Consider the following 17,272-nt stretch of genomic DNA (forward strand, 5'->3'; position numbering starts at 1 on the left):
TATTTTGATTGGTTTGCGCAAAAGTTATCGCAGCTACTAACTACGGAAAATTTATGTCAGTTTTATTGTTTTTTTTTTAACTAGTAATGGCAGCGATCTGGCAGTGATCTGCAATTTTTTTTGCGGGACTGCGACATTGCGGCGGACAAATCGGACCCTTGACTGACATTTTTGGTGGTACCAGTGACATTACTACAGTAATCAGTGCTATAAATATGCACTATTACTGTAAAAATTACACTGGCAGGGAAGGGGTTAACTTTTATTGGTGATCAAGGGGTTAATGTATGTCTGGTGCTTACTGACGTGTGTGGGGGGAGGGGACTGTGTGACACAGGCACAGATCGCAGGTTCAGCTATGCTGAATACTGCAATCTGACCCTGCCTGTCACATAGGAGATCCGCCCGCTTTGTTTACACAAGCGGGCGGATCTCCACACTCGATCACCGCCGCTCCTCCCCTGGCCCGACTCCCGCTGTGACTGAATGCAGCAGGAGCGAGCCTCCGGCGGCGCACATGCGCCGCCGAGAGAGGAGAATGTCTGGTGGCATAGGTCTACATCGCCAGACGATAATGAGCCACTGTGCCGCAGTAGAGGCACAGTGAGCAGTGTTAAAGTGGTTAAAGTGGTTGTAAAGGCAGAAGGTTTTTTATCTTAATGCATTCTATGCATTAGGATAAAAAGCCTTCTGTGTGCAGCAACCCTCCTCAGCCCCCCTAAAACTTACCTGAGCCCCATCTCCATCCAGCGATGTTGCACGAGTCCCTCCGGGACTCTCCCTCCTGATTGGCTGAGACACTGCAGTGGCACCATTGGCTCCTGCTTCTGTCAATCAAATTTAGTTAGCCAATCAGGAGAGAGAGGGGTGGGGCTGAACCACGGTTCCATGTCTGAATGAACACACAGAGCTGTGGCTCAGCTCGGGTGCCCCTATAGCAAGCTGCTTGCTGTTGGGGCACTCGACAGGAGGGGCTGGAACGCCAGCAAGGGACCCAGGAAAAGGAGGATCTGGGCTGCTCTGTGCAAAACCACTGCACAGAGCAGGTTAGTATAAAATGTTTGTTATTTTTAATGGAAAAAAAAATGAGACTTTAATATCACTTTAAGGTATTTATTTCAGGTTTCTTATATAGCGCTGTCAATTTACGCAGCGCTTTACATATACATTGCACATTCACATCAGTCCCTGCCCTCAAGGAGCTTACAATCTAAGGTATGAGGTGAGTATTGCTGTAAATTACCCTAGACAAAATGAACAATTAACCCTTGCAGTGCAGAGAAAGGGGCATTGCCCTGTTAATTTTTCTAGCTGATTAGAGTTTAGCTTTTTCCGTTTATTCATAAAGCAATAGTTTATATGTATACATTAGATATAAAACAACATCAAAATTAATATAAGTGACCCAAAACCTTTATAGTTAGTTGCCAATTGCTGACTTTATGAAGATGTACCCTGCATGACTGTCGCCCTCACATTTGCTTCACCGCTTTCACGTGTCACCAAATGGAACCAGTATGTATCCAGAAAAGTCAGAACTCCGATAGTCCAGATTTAAGCTTATTTGTTTTAAGCCTCTAAGTTACTAAGTAGTGAACCAGAGATAAGGATTTCAGCCAAGAGCCTACCTTTTCCCCCCATGCATCTACCCTGACAGGTTCTCTTTACATTTAGTATTATTTGGGATGTTTCCTTTCAAAAAGATACCATGCATCAGGTGGAAAGTAAATTCTTCGCAGCACAGAACCGTATCAAAAAAATCTACAGCTGAAATTAAGCAGAACACATCAGCTTCCTATTTTTACCCTCTCCATAAATTGTTTGTGACCCAAGTCCTTACTGAGCTTTATTTACTCCTACTTTCAAATACTTTCAGGGTCATATGTTATAAATAAATAATGTACATTGTCATTAATGCCTTCCATATGCTTAGAGACTTCCTTTGAAACAATATGAAAAACACCCCAAAAAAAAAAAATCTCCACATATCTAAACACAAAGACTTATATCAGGGTTATTCTTTAGGAAAAATCATGCAAAACAAAAGAATATTAACAATATAATGTATGTAGTAAGCAAAATAAATATTCTTTGGGGAAACTGTGGTTAACACCTGAAGATTAGATTTGAAAGGTTCTGCTCTATTCCTTCCTCAAAAGCTAAAACCTTTTGGCTTGAAATATGTTCCCAAAAGTCACCGATGTTCACAGCCCTATGTGCTTTAGTTGTGAATGCGATGTGCTGTTGTGCACCAATCCAAGGCAACCAATCAAAATGTATTGTTCAGTATTAAACTGCAGTATACTGCTAAGATCTGATATGTGATGGCTATGAAAGATATCACTACACTTTACAACATCCATTATAACACAGACAGGCTTCTAAATCCAGGCAATTTGCATATGGAATAACCAACAGCAACTCATCAGAACTGCTCTGACAATTTTATAATCATGAAAGCACTATTATGCAGTAACTCATGGCAACCAATCAAAATTCAATCGACTGCAGTAGACTGCTAAAAGCTAAAATGAGATGGGTACGAATTATAGCACAACACTCTTCTTTTTATAACATTTAAAATAAAATGACCTAAGTAAGCAATAAATGGGCACATACAGCAACCCACAGCAACCAATCAGAACGAATTATTCATTGTTCTGGCCATTCTATAATCAAGAAAGCGTAAATTGTGATTGGTTGTTATGGATTAGTGCTTTTTTTTGCCCTTACTTGTTAAAAAAAAAAAAAATAGTTAAATGATAAATGAAAGAACAGAAACAAAATGATGTCAATTACCTGCTCATTCAACAAGTACAAAGTCAAAATCACTCACCTTTAATAAGTTCATTTGTCTGGAAGCGTTGAATGGCTTGTGCATCCAGTAAATGTTCTTCATGAGATGACACGTGATTAGCAGAGTTGGAGATTTAAATAGCAAAACTGAAATCTAAAATAGAAGTAATTTCTGTGGAACGTAAGACTTTTGAGATGCACGTGCTCCAATCCCTGTGTTATCATGTCTGGTCCATCTTTCTCCTCTCCAGTTCTTTGTGTGTGTGAGTGAATGATGAAGCCAGCTCTGAGCCTCAGTGTTTTCTCCCTCCCTCTTTGTAACATAGCTCCTTCGTGACAACTATTGAAACCTCCGCTGGTAGAGGAACCATCCTTGTACACCGTATTGTGGAAGTACCTATGACAGTGCTGAAATACTATTTCATTAACTCTAGATCAGCCCTTTTCCACTCGCCCCTCCTGTATTACTATTTACATATCACTTACCATCCCAACTCCTTGTTTTCCCTTATTAGGCTTAATAAAGTGCCTTACAAAGGCTTCTCCTGAAAGCAGTGTTTAATCACAAGTCCCTGAATCTGGACATTGATAGAAAGACGCTTTCATAAAAATGCACGCACCGACTGTCCCTTTGCTCATGTTTTTATTTCAGGCTGATGGGAGGGCACGCTACGGCGGCCAGAGACCTCTGGTTTATTTCAAGGAAAACAATTATCAATGGTATGAGACTACCCAAAAGGCTAATCGCTATTTTGCATTAAAGCAGTTTATGTCTCTTGCATTAGAGTCTTGTATACATAAACATGACAACCTATTTAGGATGGTCTTCCCATTAAAGGTGACCCTGAATGGGGAATCTGTCGCCAAGAATGAAAGCTGCATAAAATCTCCTTTCCTCACTTGAATTAATTATGACAGTACCCGTCATCACTTTGCACTTTGAAATTGGTGATGGTCTTTGGCAAAGCTCACATGGCGAACATCTTGCCCTTTTTAAAGTGGTTGTAAAACCACCTTGAGAACTTTTACCTATAGGTAAGCCTTTAATAAGACTTACCTATATGTACTGTAAATATCTCCTAAATTTGCACTGTTTAGGAGATATTTACATTGCATGTAGCCGATGGTGTCATCGGCACATGCGCTCTGAAAAAACAACCGTCTGTGCAGAGCCCTCCTCAGAGCCCTGTGCAGTGACCGGCGGCTCCCACACGCATGTGCGGGAATGACGTCACGCGGCTCTGGCCAGTAATACAGCCGGAGTCCGCAGACCCGGAAGGAAGACGGCGAAGATGGATGCACCCGCCAGCGGGGACAACACGGGCTTCGTTTGCAGATAATGTGCTAGTATGTGATGCAAACTAGCACATTATGCATTTACTTTGCAGGGGAATTAAAAACGAAAAAAAAAAACAAAAAAAAACAGGAAGAGTTTACTTCCTCTTTAATAGTTACATAGTTAGGTTGAAAAAAGACACAAGTCCATCTAGTTTAATCAGGCTGATGAAGTCCCGCCCACCCGGACGTAACATGCACTGGGGATTGGTCACATGATCCACGGCCGTTCGAACCAGGAAGCAACTCAGCACAGCACGCTGTACGCTCTGCATACTTTTACAAGCTTTTACTCTATGGATACAATGTAAACATACAAAGTGTGATTCTTGTTTTTGGGCTAAATAAATTTTGGCATAATATACAGAGAGCACTAGATCCTTTTGGTTTTATTTCATATTCCGGAGGATGTATCCTGGAGTGTTGCCTTAACATCCATCCATTTATTTCTGCGGTGAAGACTGCCTGGTTATTATCTGATGGTTGAGGGCTTGGAGCTGTTTCCCTGGTCTTTTTGAGTGTTCTATGCGATTTGACCCTGCAGGGTCGTGTCATTAAGGTGAGAGGCAGATAATGCTTGGCGGTGGGAAGCTGCGAGCACAGAAGTCTCATTGATTGTTGTTATTCACCAAGACCACATGTGGACTTTTTTCTCTCTTGCATCTTTTCGAGCCATGGACTGTCTCTCATATCATTTTATTTATTGTTGACTCTGCATATTGGGTCATCTCTTTATTTATATGTATTCAAGAGGGTTCATATGACTGCGCTGTACTGTGATTTATGTTCCCTGGCCTGTTGACTGAACTCAGAATACTCTGATTGCCTCCAGCCTGAATATAGACCACTCAGCCAACCACTATCAACCTTGACCCTTGCTTGTATAATGCATTATGCCTCTGACAGCTGTTAGCCAGGTCTCTAGACATGGTTGCACTAACATACAGTACCTACTTTGAACCTTTTCTGCATCATAAAGCCATCTGTCACAGTGTGTGAACTCTACCTTTCACAGTGTTGCTGGGGAGTGTCCTGGTCCTGTGAATACAGCATTTCACTTCATGTTCTGGGAGATCCAAGTATCAGTAAGTCAACTGGCCTTATGGGAAAGGTCACAAGAAAGACAAAATAAATGCACATAGAAGAGTGATTCCCCTTGTCTAGCCGCTGTTTCGGCTGTGCTGCCACTCCAAACAGGTCAGGGAAATCCAGATAGACTCTAAAAACGATAAAAACACAGAGGGCGCACCGGTATAGCGCATTACAATTGCAACAATTTATTTAAAAAAGTGAAATCTATGTACATTATACTCACAAACGAATGACTTGTTCAAGCGTGATAAATATATATATATATATATATATATATACACGTGTGTGTGTGTGTGTGTGTATATATATATGTATATATATATATATATATATATATATATATATATATATATATATATATATAAAACAGTCCACCAAATGTCCATGCAGCATATTCTACTGATTAGAGACAGTATCAGGATGTAGTTCTCCATATATACACGTATATATATTTTTATCACGCTTGAACAAGTTATTCATTTGTGAGTATGATGTACACAGATTTCTCTTTTTTTTAATAAATTGTTGCAAGGGTATTGCGCTAGGCTGGTGCGCCCTCTGTGTTTTTATCGTTCTTACAGGAAAGGTGGCTGCTTTAGGTGAAGCTACTCATAAGCTCTGCTATTTTCACAGGACAGGATGCAAAATGGTAAACTTAAAACAGATCAGGCAAATGTGCCATGAGCTGTGTATTTTAATTTTTAGTTGGGTTCCCTGAGGCCTGAAAAAATTTTCAAGGGTTCAAGTTTCAAGTATATCTTTAGCCAAAACCGTTTTTTGAAGTTTTTGGATAGAATAGCAAAGGGAACCTTCCAGTGACATGACAGAAAGGTAGAGGAATTATCCCCAAGGGTAGGAGGAAATCCACTCTTAGACAGTTATCAATACAACAGGTAAACCAATTGGAAAATTCCCCCTTTATTCCTGTTGGGGTGACAGCTGTGAAGTTTGGATTCCCCATCATGTTCTGTCCCCGTGACAATGGTCACTAGGACAAACAGAGAGGGTCACTCTCCCCAGTGGGGACACAGGCAGCAATAAAGACTTGACAGAAGTTGTACACTTACTCACACTATACAAAAATTTTAATAAGCAATAGCGGACGTTACACTTTACGCTGTCTTGTAGATGAGCATGTACAGCCCACTAGACAGTCCATCCTATTTTGGTTCTACATTTGCCTTAACTCACAGTTCAGTAAATGCCATGGAGTTCAGTGAGGTAAAGGAAACTTACTAATTCTGTCACTTTGAAAAGGGACTGCATGGTGCATTGCAGAGATGTCAGAGCGAGACTAGAAAGCCCTTCTTCTGCCTTAGTTCAGACAATTCCCTGGCCACCGAAGGACAGTACAATTTCCAATCTATTGTACAAATGCAGTCACTGTTTTGATATTCAGCCGCTGTGGGTCCTGCTAGCTGATGAACACCACCCCCAGTAATAGAGATTCCTTCATCCATTGCATCCATTATGTTTAGCATAGATGGAATAATCAAAGAATTTCTCTCATTCAGCCTGAAGGTCCAAATGAGAGAGATCTATCTAAATGTTTAGTTAGCTTTAGGCTGCACTTTCATAACAATTTATAGGAAACTTGACATGGTCTTAAGAAATATGGGTTTCCTTTTTTTTTTTTTTTATCTTACACCGATTCTATGTGAGCTGCTAATATCTTAAAATCTTTCCAGCCCTCTCAGAAGTGCATCCTTTCCGTTGAAATGGAGCTAAATACCTGTAGGAGGAGCTACAGTCTTTCCTGGAGTGTCATGCCGACAATCTGGTCTGGATCCACCCCCTTTCCTCTCCTCTGGTTGATGTCAAGTCTACACTGTCTGCTCATTCCCGAGACAGCAATAGCAACATCTCCTTCTCCCCACATAGCACACACCTGTTATGGAATTCTCTTACAGACAGCCTGGAATATTCACTGTGTATATACAAAGATAAAGCCTAGATCTCTCCATTGTTTGTGTTGCACATATGCTAATAATTCCAATGTGCGAAGGGATCGGACCGGGTGAAACCAGAATTATTTTTATTGAAAACGTTTCTGCAATTACAAGGACGTGAGTGAAGTATGATGACCTTTGAGTCTGGTGGACAGCAACTGCTATTCTGTTCCCCCAGGAACAAAAGGTCTAACTTTTTAGTTCCTCCCATGCCTTGCTTGCAGTTGAACTTTGTGCTGCCATCTACTGGTGATTTAATAGAAATGCCATAAAACGGAAATGTGTTTTTTTATAGGGTACCTGACATCCCTTACATTTGCACAGACAAAGCCTCGGTCCGCCCACTATTTATACAGAGGATGCATGTGCTCACTGTTTTTACAGAAAGTCTTAATCTGTAGACTGTGTTGCTGAATGCTATGCTTGCTGCAGATCCCAGATCAGAACATCTGAGCAGAATCAGGCAGCTCCACAGTCTACAGATTGAGGCTCTCTGTAAACACAGTATTCCTAACAAAAAGTTCTGGCGCTACTCCAAAGTTGGAAAGTCCTGGAATGTCCCTTCACAGAGAGTGCACAAAAACATATATGCAGAGTTTATGTGTTGGTGGTATATTATGATAGCAACACTGTTCGCCCAATCCCAGATGCAAGACAGCATAAAAAATGTACTTGAAAGAAAATAAGAGATGGCGCTCAGAAAATAAGAAAATTATATGCACACCTGAGCGCCATCTCTTATTTTCTTTCATGTAAACACAGTATGCACATGCAAGAGGAGGGACAGACAGACAGGAGAGGAGGTGGATTGTTGAGGCTGTATCCAACCCTTTTAAACTTTCAAACACAAAATGGACCGTTACTGGGAGCTACATGAAAGATCAAATGCACATGCTGGAAAAACAAAAGGAGGTAGGAAAGAAAGAACAGCTGATTTGTGATGATAGTAATATGTGCTAATTATTTAACCTATCCCATACTTCTCCCTAAAATGTTGCAAGGGTCACAATGTTTTAGATCGGGGCCAAAACAGTCCGAGATTATATCTGCCCCTGGCCTAATCTCATCTTCGGTGTGTGCACACAGGAAAGAAATTCATACGCCGACACACTTGTCAGAGATAGAATAGTTCTGCTTTATTTTGTTCCTCTTTTAAGCTTATAAAGCATCAAGAAATTAATTCCAGGAAATACTCATTTATAACACATATAAGTTCATGATTGAATGATTGCATGTATCTATGTGTCTACGATTTTCTTCCAGGATATGACAACCTCTTATTTTGGGTGCAGTCACTCTCTGGGTGCGCCATCTTGAATTCCATGAAGGGAGAGGTGATCTAGCAGCCATTTTGAGTAAGGTAGTATAGTAAATCAGAGCAGTAACATATATATCCATAAGGCATGCATCGTAAGGTGAAATAGCCATTTCACTATACACGATTGATTACATCCATTACAGAATCCCCCCTTGAAATGTCTATTTCAATCTGTCCCTATTACTACTAAAGCGCCTACTCACCTGGCCCATACTCCTCCAGAACTTTTTTGGAGGCCGTATATCGGGAAGAGCGGTAACTAGCTCACTACCCCCCTCGATACAGCTTGGAGAGGGCAGTCAGGTGCTATCTATCTCTATAACCCTATAGAACTGTGAAATTATGAATAAGGGTGGTGACTACAGAGGGGTGAAGAGTTTGTCCTCTTCCATCATAAGGCGGTCTTCTTCTTCTTCTATTAGTACTGTTACCCCTACCTGGGTGAGCACCTTCTGCCACCCACTCATCCAGCTAAAATATTGATCCCAAGGGTTTGTAATACCTGAGTTCTTCTTCAACTTAACAGAGACTCAAAACAACCTGATCCCTGGCTTCAAATTTATCAGGGATCCCCCTTGGGACCCCTATAGCATCTATGTACACATTAGGGTCAAAGCTTCTGGAGGGAGCTATTTGCTTCCTCCTGTGGTTGGGTGCTAGGTCAGAATATTTATCTGGGGTATTATACCACAAAAATCCAAAGTAAATGCAACCACTTGTTTGCTGGATGAATTGTACCAAAATGTAGTGATACTATTTTTATTAGTGATGGCTGCCTGTTGCGTGCCTGTTGCGTACCTGTTTTGGTGATTATCACCTGCTGAGCTTTTATCATACTTTTAAGGAAAAGGATATACAGCACAATCATTGTGCTGCCGGCAGAATCTTGTCTTCTGTGGATTCCCGAGTCTGTTTCTGGATCTGGAATGGAGGAAAATACTCGAGAATGGATATTAGTTAATGCTTTAGACAAATGTGTACCATAACTAGTTAACACATCAGATTGTACCTGCAACTGCTGTGGGAAGTAACAGCCAGGTCTAGGGGCTGAACCAAACAAAATTTCATAAGGAGACAGGGCATGTTTCCCCCGGGGGTGTGTCTGACACTGAACAGGGCAATGGGCAAACTGTCTGACCAACTCATCCCTGTTTCCTGGGACATTTTTAACATCCTAGACTTTACTGTACCATTCATCCTTTCTAGCTTCCCACTACTTTGAGGGTGGTATGGAGTGTGTAGAGCCAACTGAACTCCCAGTGTTGCCCAAATCTCTTTTGTAAGGGTTGCTATGAAAGCTGGGCCCTGATCGCTCTCTACCACCTCTGGGACCCCAAATCTACATAATATCTCATTGAGTGATTTGTTTGTAACAGCGTAGGCTTTTGGCCAACCGGAGGACATGTCTACTACCACTAGGGCGTATTCATATTGGACGCTTTTTGGCATCTGTATATGATCAATTTGTATCCTCTGGAATGGATATAGGGGTTTCGCCAAATGTTTCTGCGGTGTCTCGTCTGTCCTCACCGGATTGCTTTTTTGCACATACTGCACATGAGTCTTGGTAATTTCTGGCTAAGGTGGTTATTCCTGGGGCCCAGTAATATTTGCTGATCAGTGAATTAATTAAGTTCTTAGAGAGATGTGCAGGTCCATGCGCCCATTGGACGACTGCTGAATACATATATTTTGGTAAATGGGTTTTCCCCTTCATCTGTGTGAGCCGCCCCTTGCATAAAGGCTAGGTATAGCCTGTCAGATGGCACATGCACTGCCAAAGGCATCTGCACTGGGGATTCACTCTCCTCTTCGGCCACTTCGGCCCTTTTTCGTTGGTTCGTTGCTGCTTGCTTAGCCGCTATATCCGCCAAGTGGTTCCCTCTGGTTTCTTGAGAATTCAGACTGCCATGTGCTTTAACCTTCAAGACAGCCACTTGTTCAGGCAGGAATAGTGCATCCGTTAAATCCCTTGATGGCTGGGCCATGTTTCACCGGTGTTCCGGCCGTTGTCAGGAACCCTCTAGCCACCTGTGTGGTACTTGGCTCCTTCGTCTGCATATCTGGAGTATTATAGGGATCTTCTTCACCTTCTCCTTCTAGTCCTTCTCCTTCTTGCTTGCGACAGGTATCTGGGTTGCACCTTATTCAGGATGGCAGCAATATCTTGCGGTGCCAGAAGAAGCGGGGGGGTTTGTTAAAACAAGGTCTGACGATGTCTAGCCATGGGGTCCAAGCGGCAAGAATAGTACCCAATCGGTCTGAGCCTGTTGCCATGGGCCTGAGCCAGTGCTCCTGTGGCATGTCCCTCTCTCACCGAGACAAATAGCTTGAAAGGCTTCTCATAGTTCGGGAGGTCGAGGGAGGGGGGCCATGGACAGAATTTCTTTCAGAAGTTCAAAGTTGGTGAGGGCTTCTGGGGATAGTAGGAAAGGATCGGTCCTCAGGGCATCATACAGGGGTTGCGTCAGTAGGGATGCATCGGAAATCCAGGAACGGCAGTAGAAGATCAGTCACAGGAAGGATGGAGGGATGGGATGAAGGGATCTCTGACCCATTGGCACTGGAATGGCCTTGATTGCGGCGACTTATTCTTGGGTAAGATATTGTGTGCCTTCTGAGAACCACTGGATCTTGTGTTTTGAAGCTTTGCAGCCTTATTCGGCCAAGTAGCAAAGGAGGCTCTCAGAGCGAGTTGATGCCTCTTCTTGGGTGTCCGCACAAAGCAAGAGATCATCTACATACTGGAGGAGCACAACCTCTGGGTGGAGTTGGATCCATGTTGAGATAGCTACAGATTGAGCTGGCTTCAAAGGGTTTTGTGGTTTACTGGGCAGGAGTGCCTCAGGTTTCAGTTGCACCATGGCTGGTGGTACTTTTAAGTGACTGATCTCTTCTAGTCCTGTGGACCATAAGCACGCAGGAATCCTGTCAAGTACTTCCTGTGGTTTTGAACCTGGAGTTGTCCCTTCATAAAGTGTCATCACGAGAGGCAGAGAACACAAAGCAGATGAGTCTTCTAAGGATAGAGGAGTATGTAGCTGCACTCCTCCTTCAGGCGTGAAAATGATCGAGGCCTGTAGTTCTAGACAGCAAATCAGCTCCTAGCAGATTTAACGGGCATGTAGAAGACACCACAAATCTGGCAAGCAAGTCAGGGTATGTTCCCAGTTGGAGTGACTCAGTAAGGGGACTGGAGCGGGGCACCCCATCCACAACCACACAGGAAATATCAACAGTGGAAAGGAAAGTATTAGACTATTTCTCTGGTTTGGGGCTTGACGGGCCGTCTGATCATTGCCCTCTGCTGAGAATTCCTCTTGATGCAGAAAGAACTTCACCTCTTCTCTGCGGGGACCCCACTTCTGCAAGTGATTAAACATCAGGTGATCAAAGGGCAGGGGTCGTTCATTGCCGCTCCAAATTTCCGCCAGATCTCGGCATGTTGTCTCCGGGGTTATTGGGACTTCGGTAAATATTTGTTCATTGTTGCTTAGAAACACTGTTAATATTGTCCCATTTGAGGACACTGTCATAAGGGGTAACACCGGTTTGCCTATTTCCTAGCGGGAGTTGGGGCGTGGTGGTTGTTGTTGTTGTCCATTGCGGGGATCCTTGTCTTGTCTGGGACGCCTTGGGGCTGTGCATTCTCTTCTAAAGTTTCCTTGTTTCCCATAGTTATAGCTGGTGATCCTTTCCTTGGTTCTGGGCAGGGGTGGTGGTCGAGTGTATTTAATTTGACATAGGCCTGCTTTAATTTGACATAGGCTGTTCAAGTCTTTCCTGGCAGCTGAACAAGTTTGTTCAACCGCACTATCCTGCGGTAGAAGACATTGGCTGTTTTTCTGGGTCAGGCAGACTTGTCATTAAGGTCGCTGCTTGTGACGGGGTAAAAGCGACATACATCATCGGTGCCCCTTCTGGTAATCGGAACTGTGAGTCCGGGGCCGGATTCTCCATCACTGGTATATTGGACCTGTAATCTGGGAAGGATGGGAGTGTGGTAGGAACCATCCATCCTGGGTTAGAACAGGGAGAACTAAATATAAGCAGAGGAGGGTATAGGCCTTTGTTAGGCCTTCTTGGTGTACCAAGATGGCCGTCAACAGGAAGTGTACTAGGTTGGGCAGGAAGTGGAGACATGGGTGTACTAAGATGGCCGCCAACAGAAAGTCGTCACAGTGGGTTGCCCCCCCCTAACTCATCTGTCCATATGTGCCTTGGAACTCTTTTGTGCTGTACGTTAGACGGGTGATGGATATTCCATCGCCCCCTTTCCACAGGCTTTGCACATGAGGAAGTCAGATGCTGTCCCTATGGGAAAATAATGTCTTGCAGGTAAGGGCTGTAATGGGGGTATACATTTTCTTCTCTGACTTGTTCCTCTCCCCCCTCTGGGCCACCCAGCTCAAATCCAAGGTCCCTCACTCTTTTCTGTTCTTCTGCCGCCCTCTCGGCTGACAGCCGGAGGGGGCAGTACTGGCAACTAATGGGTTAATAACCCTCTTCTTCTGCTCTCTGCTCAATCTACTCAAGGGGTAACCCAAACCCTCGTTTCACCGGGTAATGTACGTTCAATCTCACAACACGCAGTTCAGGAGAGGAGTGCTGGGGAGCAGCGGCTTGTGGCCGAACTGATCCTTCAAATAGCCGTCTTCCTTGACTTTCAATAATCCCCAACCTCTTTGGTGTATAGCAAACAAAAGACCCACACAATCAGAACAAGACATCACAGCTGAGCCATCCGGGCAATAAATTTGTAAATTATTTTATAATTCCTCCTGATTGATACTTATTTTCCTCTTTTGGCAAAGTGCCAATTTTCAAAACTCTGTGGCCTAATGGATAAGGTACTGGCTTACATCCATTACAACAACAGTGTTGCAAAACCTATTCACTCTGTTTTGTGGAGCCCTTTGGATCCTAGGCCCAGGTCGTAACTTCTGCACTTCAGATTAAAGTAGTAGTAAACCCTCGGCATTTTTTAGCTAACACATTGAGGACAATAAAATAAATACAGTAAAACCTTGGATTGCGAGCATAATTCGTTCCGGAAACATGATTGTAATCCAATGCTCTCTTATATCAAAGCGAATTTCCCCATAAGAAATAATGGAAACTCAGATGATTCGTTCCACAACCATTTATTCATAAATCCTTCAGTTTATAGTCCATATAAAAAGATTATAGCATTGCGATAGGTTATATAACCATAAAATGTCCATCCACAAATAGCCGCTTCCACAAGGGGATTAGAAGCAAAATCCAGCAGTAGCTACAGAGTATCAAAGAGAAGAGAGGCGCCTTTAAGTGTAGCAATATGGTTCCATTTAATGAAGGTTCAACATTTAGCAACTCACATGGTTGATGAATAAAACAGTTACATCTAAGGATGCAGGCATCCGGGGTAAAGCTGTCCACATAGACTATCTTTTGCACCCCTGGCTGCCAGTCTGTAATCCTGACGGCGAAGACCACCCTGCAGTAGAGCGATCTGAAAGCGAGGGGCAGCATGGAAGGGATGACGTAGATGGCGGTGTGGAGGATGGTCTATGTGGACAGCTTTAGCCTGGATGCCTGCATCCTTAGATGTGCCTGTTCCAATCATCAACAATGTGAGTTGCTAAATGTTGTACCTTCATTAAATTTAACCATATTGCTACACTTAGAGGTGCCTCTCTTCTCTTTTATACTGTGACTTGAGGCTACTTGTATATCAAGACATCGCTTGTATATCAAGACAAAATTTATTTGAAAATTTAGCTTGTCTTGCAAAGCGCTCTTAAACCAAGTTACTCTCAAACCAAGGTTTTAATGTATTCCACTATTTGTTCACATTCTAACCCCAGCACATGTAGTTTACAACTTTCAATACCGCTGGCTACTGATTTGTCAGTGCTGCTTCCCTGAACTCATAAAAAAAGAGTAAATTGAGGGCAGGGCAGTGCAGTTTCCATTAACATCTTCTGATCCGCCCCATATCAGTCTTACTGCTACAGGATGGCACCTGTGCACTAGATCATATATATATATATATATATATATATATACATTATCCGACTCTTCCAGGTAGGGCGCTCGCATGCGCACCGCCAGCGACATGCTTCCACTGTGATCAGACACAGCGGGAGCCAATGTGGACTTGATTTCCACTGCCACCTGCCGATTGTTCAGTACACAGGCAGAATGGTGATCTGCCTTTGTAAACAAGGCAAAATACCGTTCTGTCAGTAGGGAAGGCATTGATCATGTGTTCCTGCAAAGCAGGCAGGTAGCTGTCAGATGGGGAAAGGAGAGGGCCGGCGGGACACATGAGGGGCGCTCGGCGCTATAAACGGCTTATTTTTTTAAGACACAGGGGCACACATGAATATTAAACAGACCAGACAGGATGGTATAAAGTGGCTTAACAGCCACTTTAAAGGGGAGGTTGAGATTCCAGAGGGGGTCGTTTGCTCCCCCTTGTCCCTACCTGCGGGCGCCCATGGTTGTAAGTACTGATCTTGTGCTACACCATGATCTCTGAATGTGATACACAGCAAGAATTCTAGAATTCAGTGGCGTAGCGTGGGGGGTGCAGGGGGGGCCGGCCGCACCGGGCGCAACATCAGGAGGGGGCGCCTCCGCTCCGCACATGAAGTACTCACACTCTGTCTGTCATAGGCTGCCGCCGCCCGCTCGCACTCGCAGCTCTCTGCCCCTGGCCAGGCTGGCTCACTCACTGACCCTCACTGGCTGTGCACAGCTCGGCTCCCGATCCGAGCCGCCGGGTCGCCCACTGTGGAGGGGGGCTTATTGGAGACACAGTCCCTGCTGCACGCCTGGCTTATCTGGGAGGGGGAGGGACTAAGGTGCAGTGGCCGCCCAGCGCAGCACTGAGCGCGGGACGGGAGAGGAGAGAGAACCACCGTCCACCAGGCCAGGCAGCTCAGCTGAGGCAGAAGCAGAAGAAGAGAGAGGAGAGAGCCGACGTCAGATGCTGCTGCAGGACGAGGGACGAGGGAAAACCTAGGAGGAGAGGAGAAAACCTAGCCTGCTGTGATCGGGACAGGTGAAAAAAAAGGTAGGAGTCAGGACTCAGGACTGGACTGGAGTAGTACTGGGCTGGCTGTGCCTGTGCTAGTAGTGACTGACTGACTGAGACTGACTGAGTATGTGAGAAGAACACTGAAAAGATTTTGGAGATTTTGTATTTTGGAGCCATATGATTATGTAGCGCAGCTAGCGCTACCCATAGAGGATCCTCAGAGGGGATCTATTTTATGGGTTACCTGACCTGCTGTAAGGGGGGAGATCTAAATGGGGGATGGGACCTCACCTCACCCTGGCCTGCTGTAAGGGGGGATCTATATGGGGGACATGATCCCCCATATAGATTCCCCCTTACAGCAGGCCAGGCCGCCAGGGTGAAGTTAGGTCACTCTGGGGTCCCCCATATAGATCCCCCCCCTACAGCAGGCCAGGGTCCGGACCTCACCTCACCTCACCCTGGCCTGCTGTAAGGGGGGGAGATCTATATGGGGGACCTGCCCTGGCCTGCTGTAAAGGGGGATCTATAGGGACCCTGCTCTAAAGGGGATCTATGCCATAGATTCCCCCCCCTTTAGAGCAGGATCCCCATAGATTCCCTTTAGAGGAGGCCAGGGTCCCCATAGATCCCTTTAGAGCAGGCCAGGGTCCCCATAGATCCCCCTTTAGAGCAGGATCCCCATAGATCCCCTTTAGAGGAGGCCAGGGTCCTCATAGATCCCCTTTAGAGCAGGCCAGGGTCCCCATAGATCCCCCTTTAGAGCAGGGTCCCCATAGATTCCCCACTTTAGAGAAATGTCCCCATAGATTATATGGGGACCATTCTTTAAAGGGGGATCGATGGGGACCCTGCTCTAAAAGGTGATCTATGGGGACCCTTCTCTAGAGGAGGTTCTAATGGGGACCCTGCTCTAAAAGGTGATCTATGGGGACCCTGCTCTAAAGGGGGATCTATGGGGGACCCTGCTCTAAAGTAGGATCTTTGGGGACCCTGCTGTAAAGGGGGATCTATAAGGACCCTGCTCTAAAGGGGGATCTATGGGGACCCTTCTCTAAATGGGATCTATGGTATACATTGATAATTGTTTATTTAATTAAAAATGTTTTAATACCGCTTAAATGTTTGTTTACATTTATTTATAAAAGTGTGTGTATATATTCATATATATATATATATATATATATATATATATATATACACACACACGTGCACTTGTGTTTGAGGTGCACACCCTAATGCCATAGGCTGCGCACGCCTATGCACTCTGTCTGACTCTGACATAACAGTTCGCTCAGTCAGTTTAGCAGCGAGTGAGCAGAGTCAGCAGTCTGGTGCTGTCACAGATTTCGCTAAAATTTCGCTATTGTCACACGGATCCTCCTCCTAGCCAATCAGGAAGCAGGATCCGCTTCCTCATTGTCTGAAAGGCGAATGCATGCAATTGGCCGAGCTGCCGAGCAGGAGGCGGGAGGACTCGAGAAGACGCAGGGAACTGAGGAGAAGCCGCCGCTGCAGGTAAGTCTCTCTGCATTGAAAGGGGGCACACTGGTCATTCTGCATTGAAAGGTGGCACGCTAGTCATTCTGCATTGAAAGGTGGCACGTTGGTCATTCTGCATTGAAAGGGGGGCGGATCAAAACAATTCAAATCTGTAAAGAAAAGCGCACGCAACCTCGGGCAATAACGCTTTAATAAAGGACAATAACACAGTACATTGGAATTGCACTCACACTTTTCCTTTAAGACAATCGC

At 44.5% G+C, this 17,272-nt stretch overlaps 1 protein-coding gene across 1 annotated transcript in view; it reads right to left on the minus strand.

The window, feature by feature from the left end:
- Window positions 1-3,162, minus strand: part of HRH1 (histamine receptor H1) — a 392,267-nt gene extending 389,105 nt beyond the window's left edge. The window contains exon 1 of the mRNA XM_082266448.1: window positions 2,837-3,162. The gene's annotated coding sequence lies outside the window, so the exon portion shown is untranslated. The remainder of the gene's footprint in view (window positions 1-2,836) is intronic.
- Between the last annotated feature and the right edge of the window lie 14,110 nt (window positions 3,163-17,272).

Source organism: Pelophylax lessonae (assembly GCF_965119305.1).
Source record: "Pelophylax lessonae genome assembly, chromosome: 8".
In the NCBI taxonomy this organism is placed as follows: Eukaryota; Metazoa; Chordata; class Amphibia; order Anura; family Ranidae; genus Pelophylax; species Pelophylax lessonae.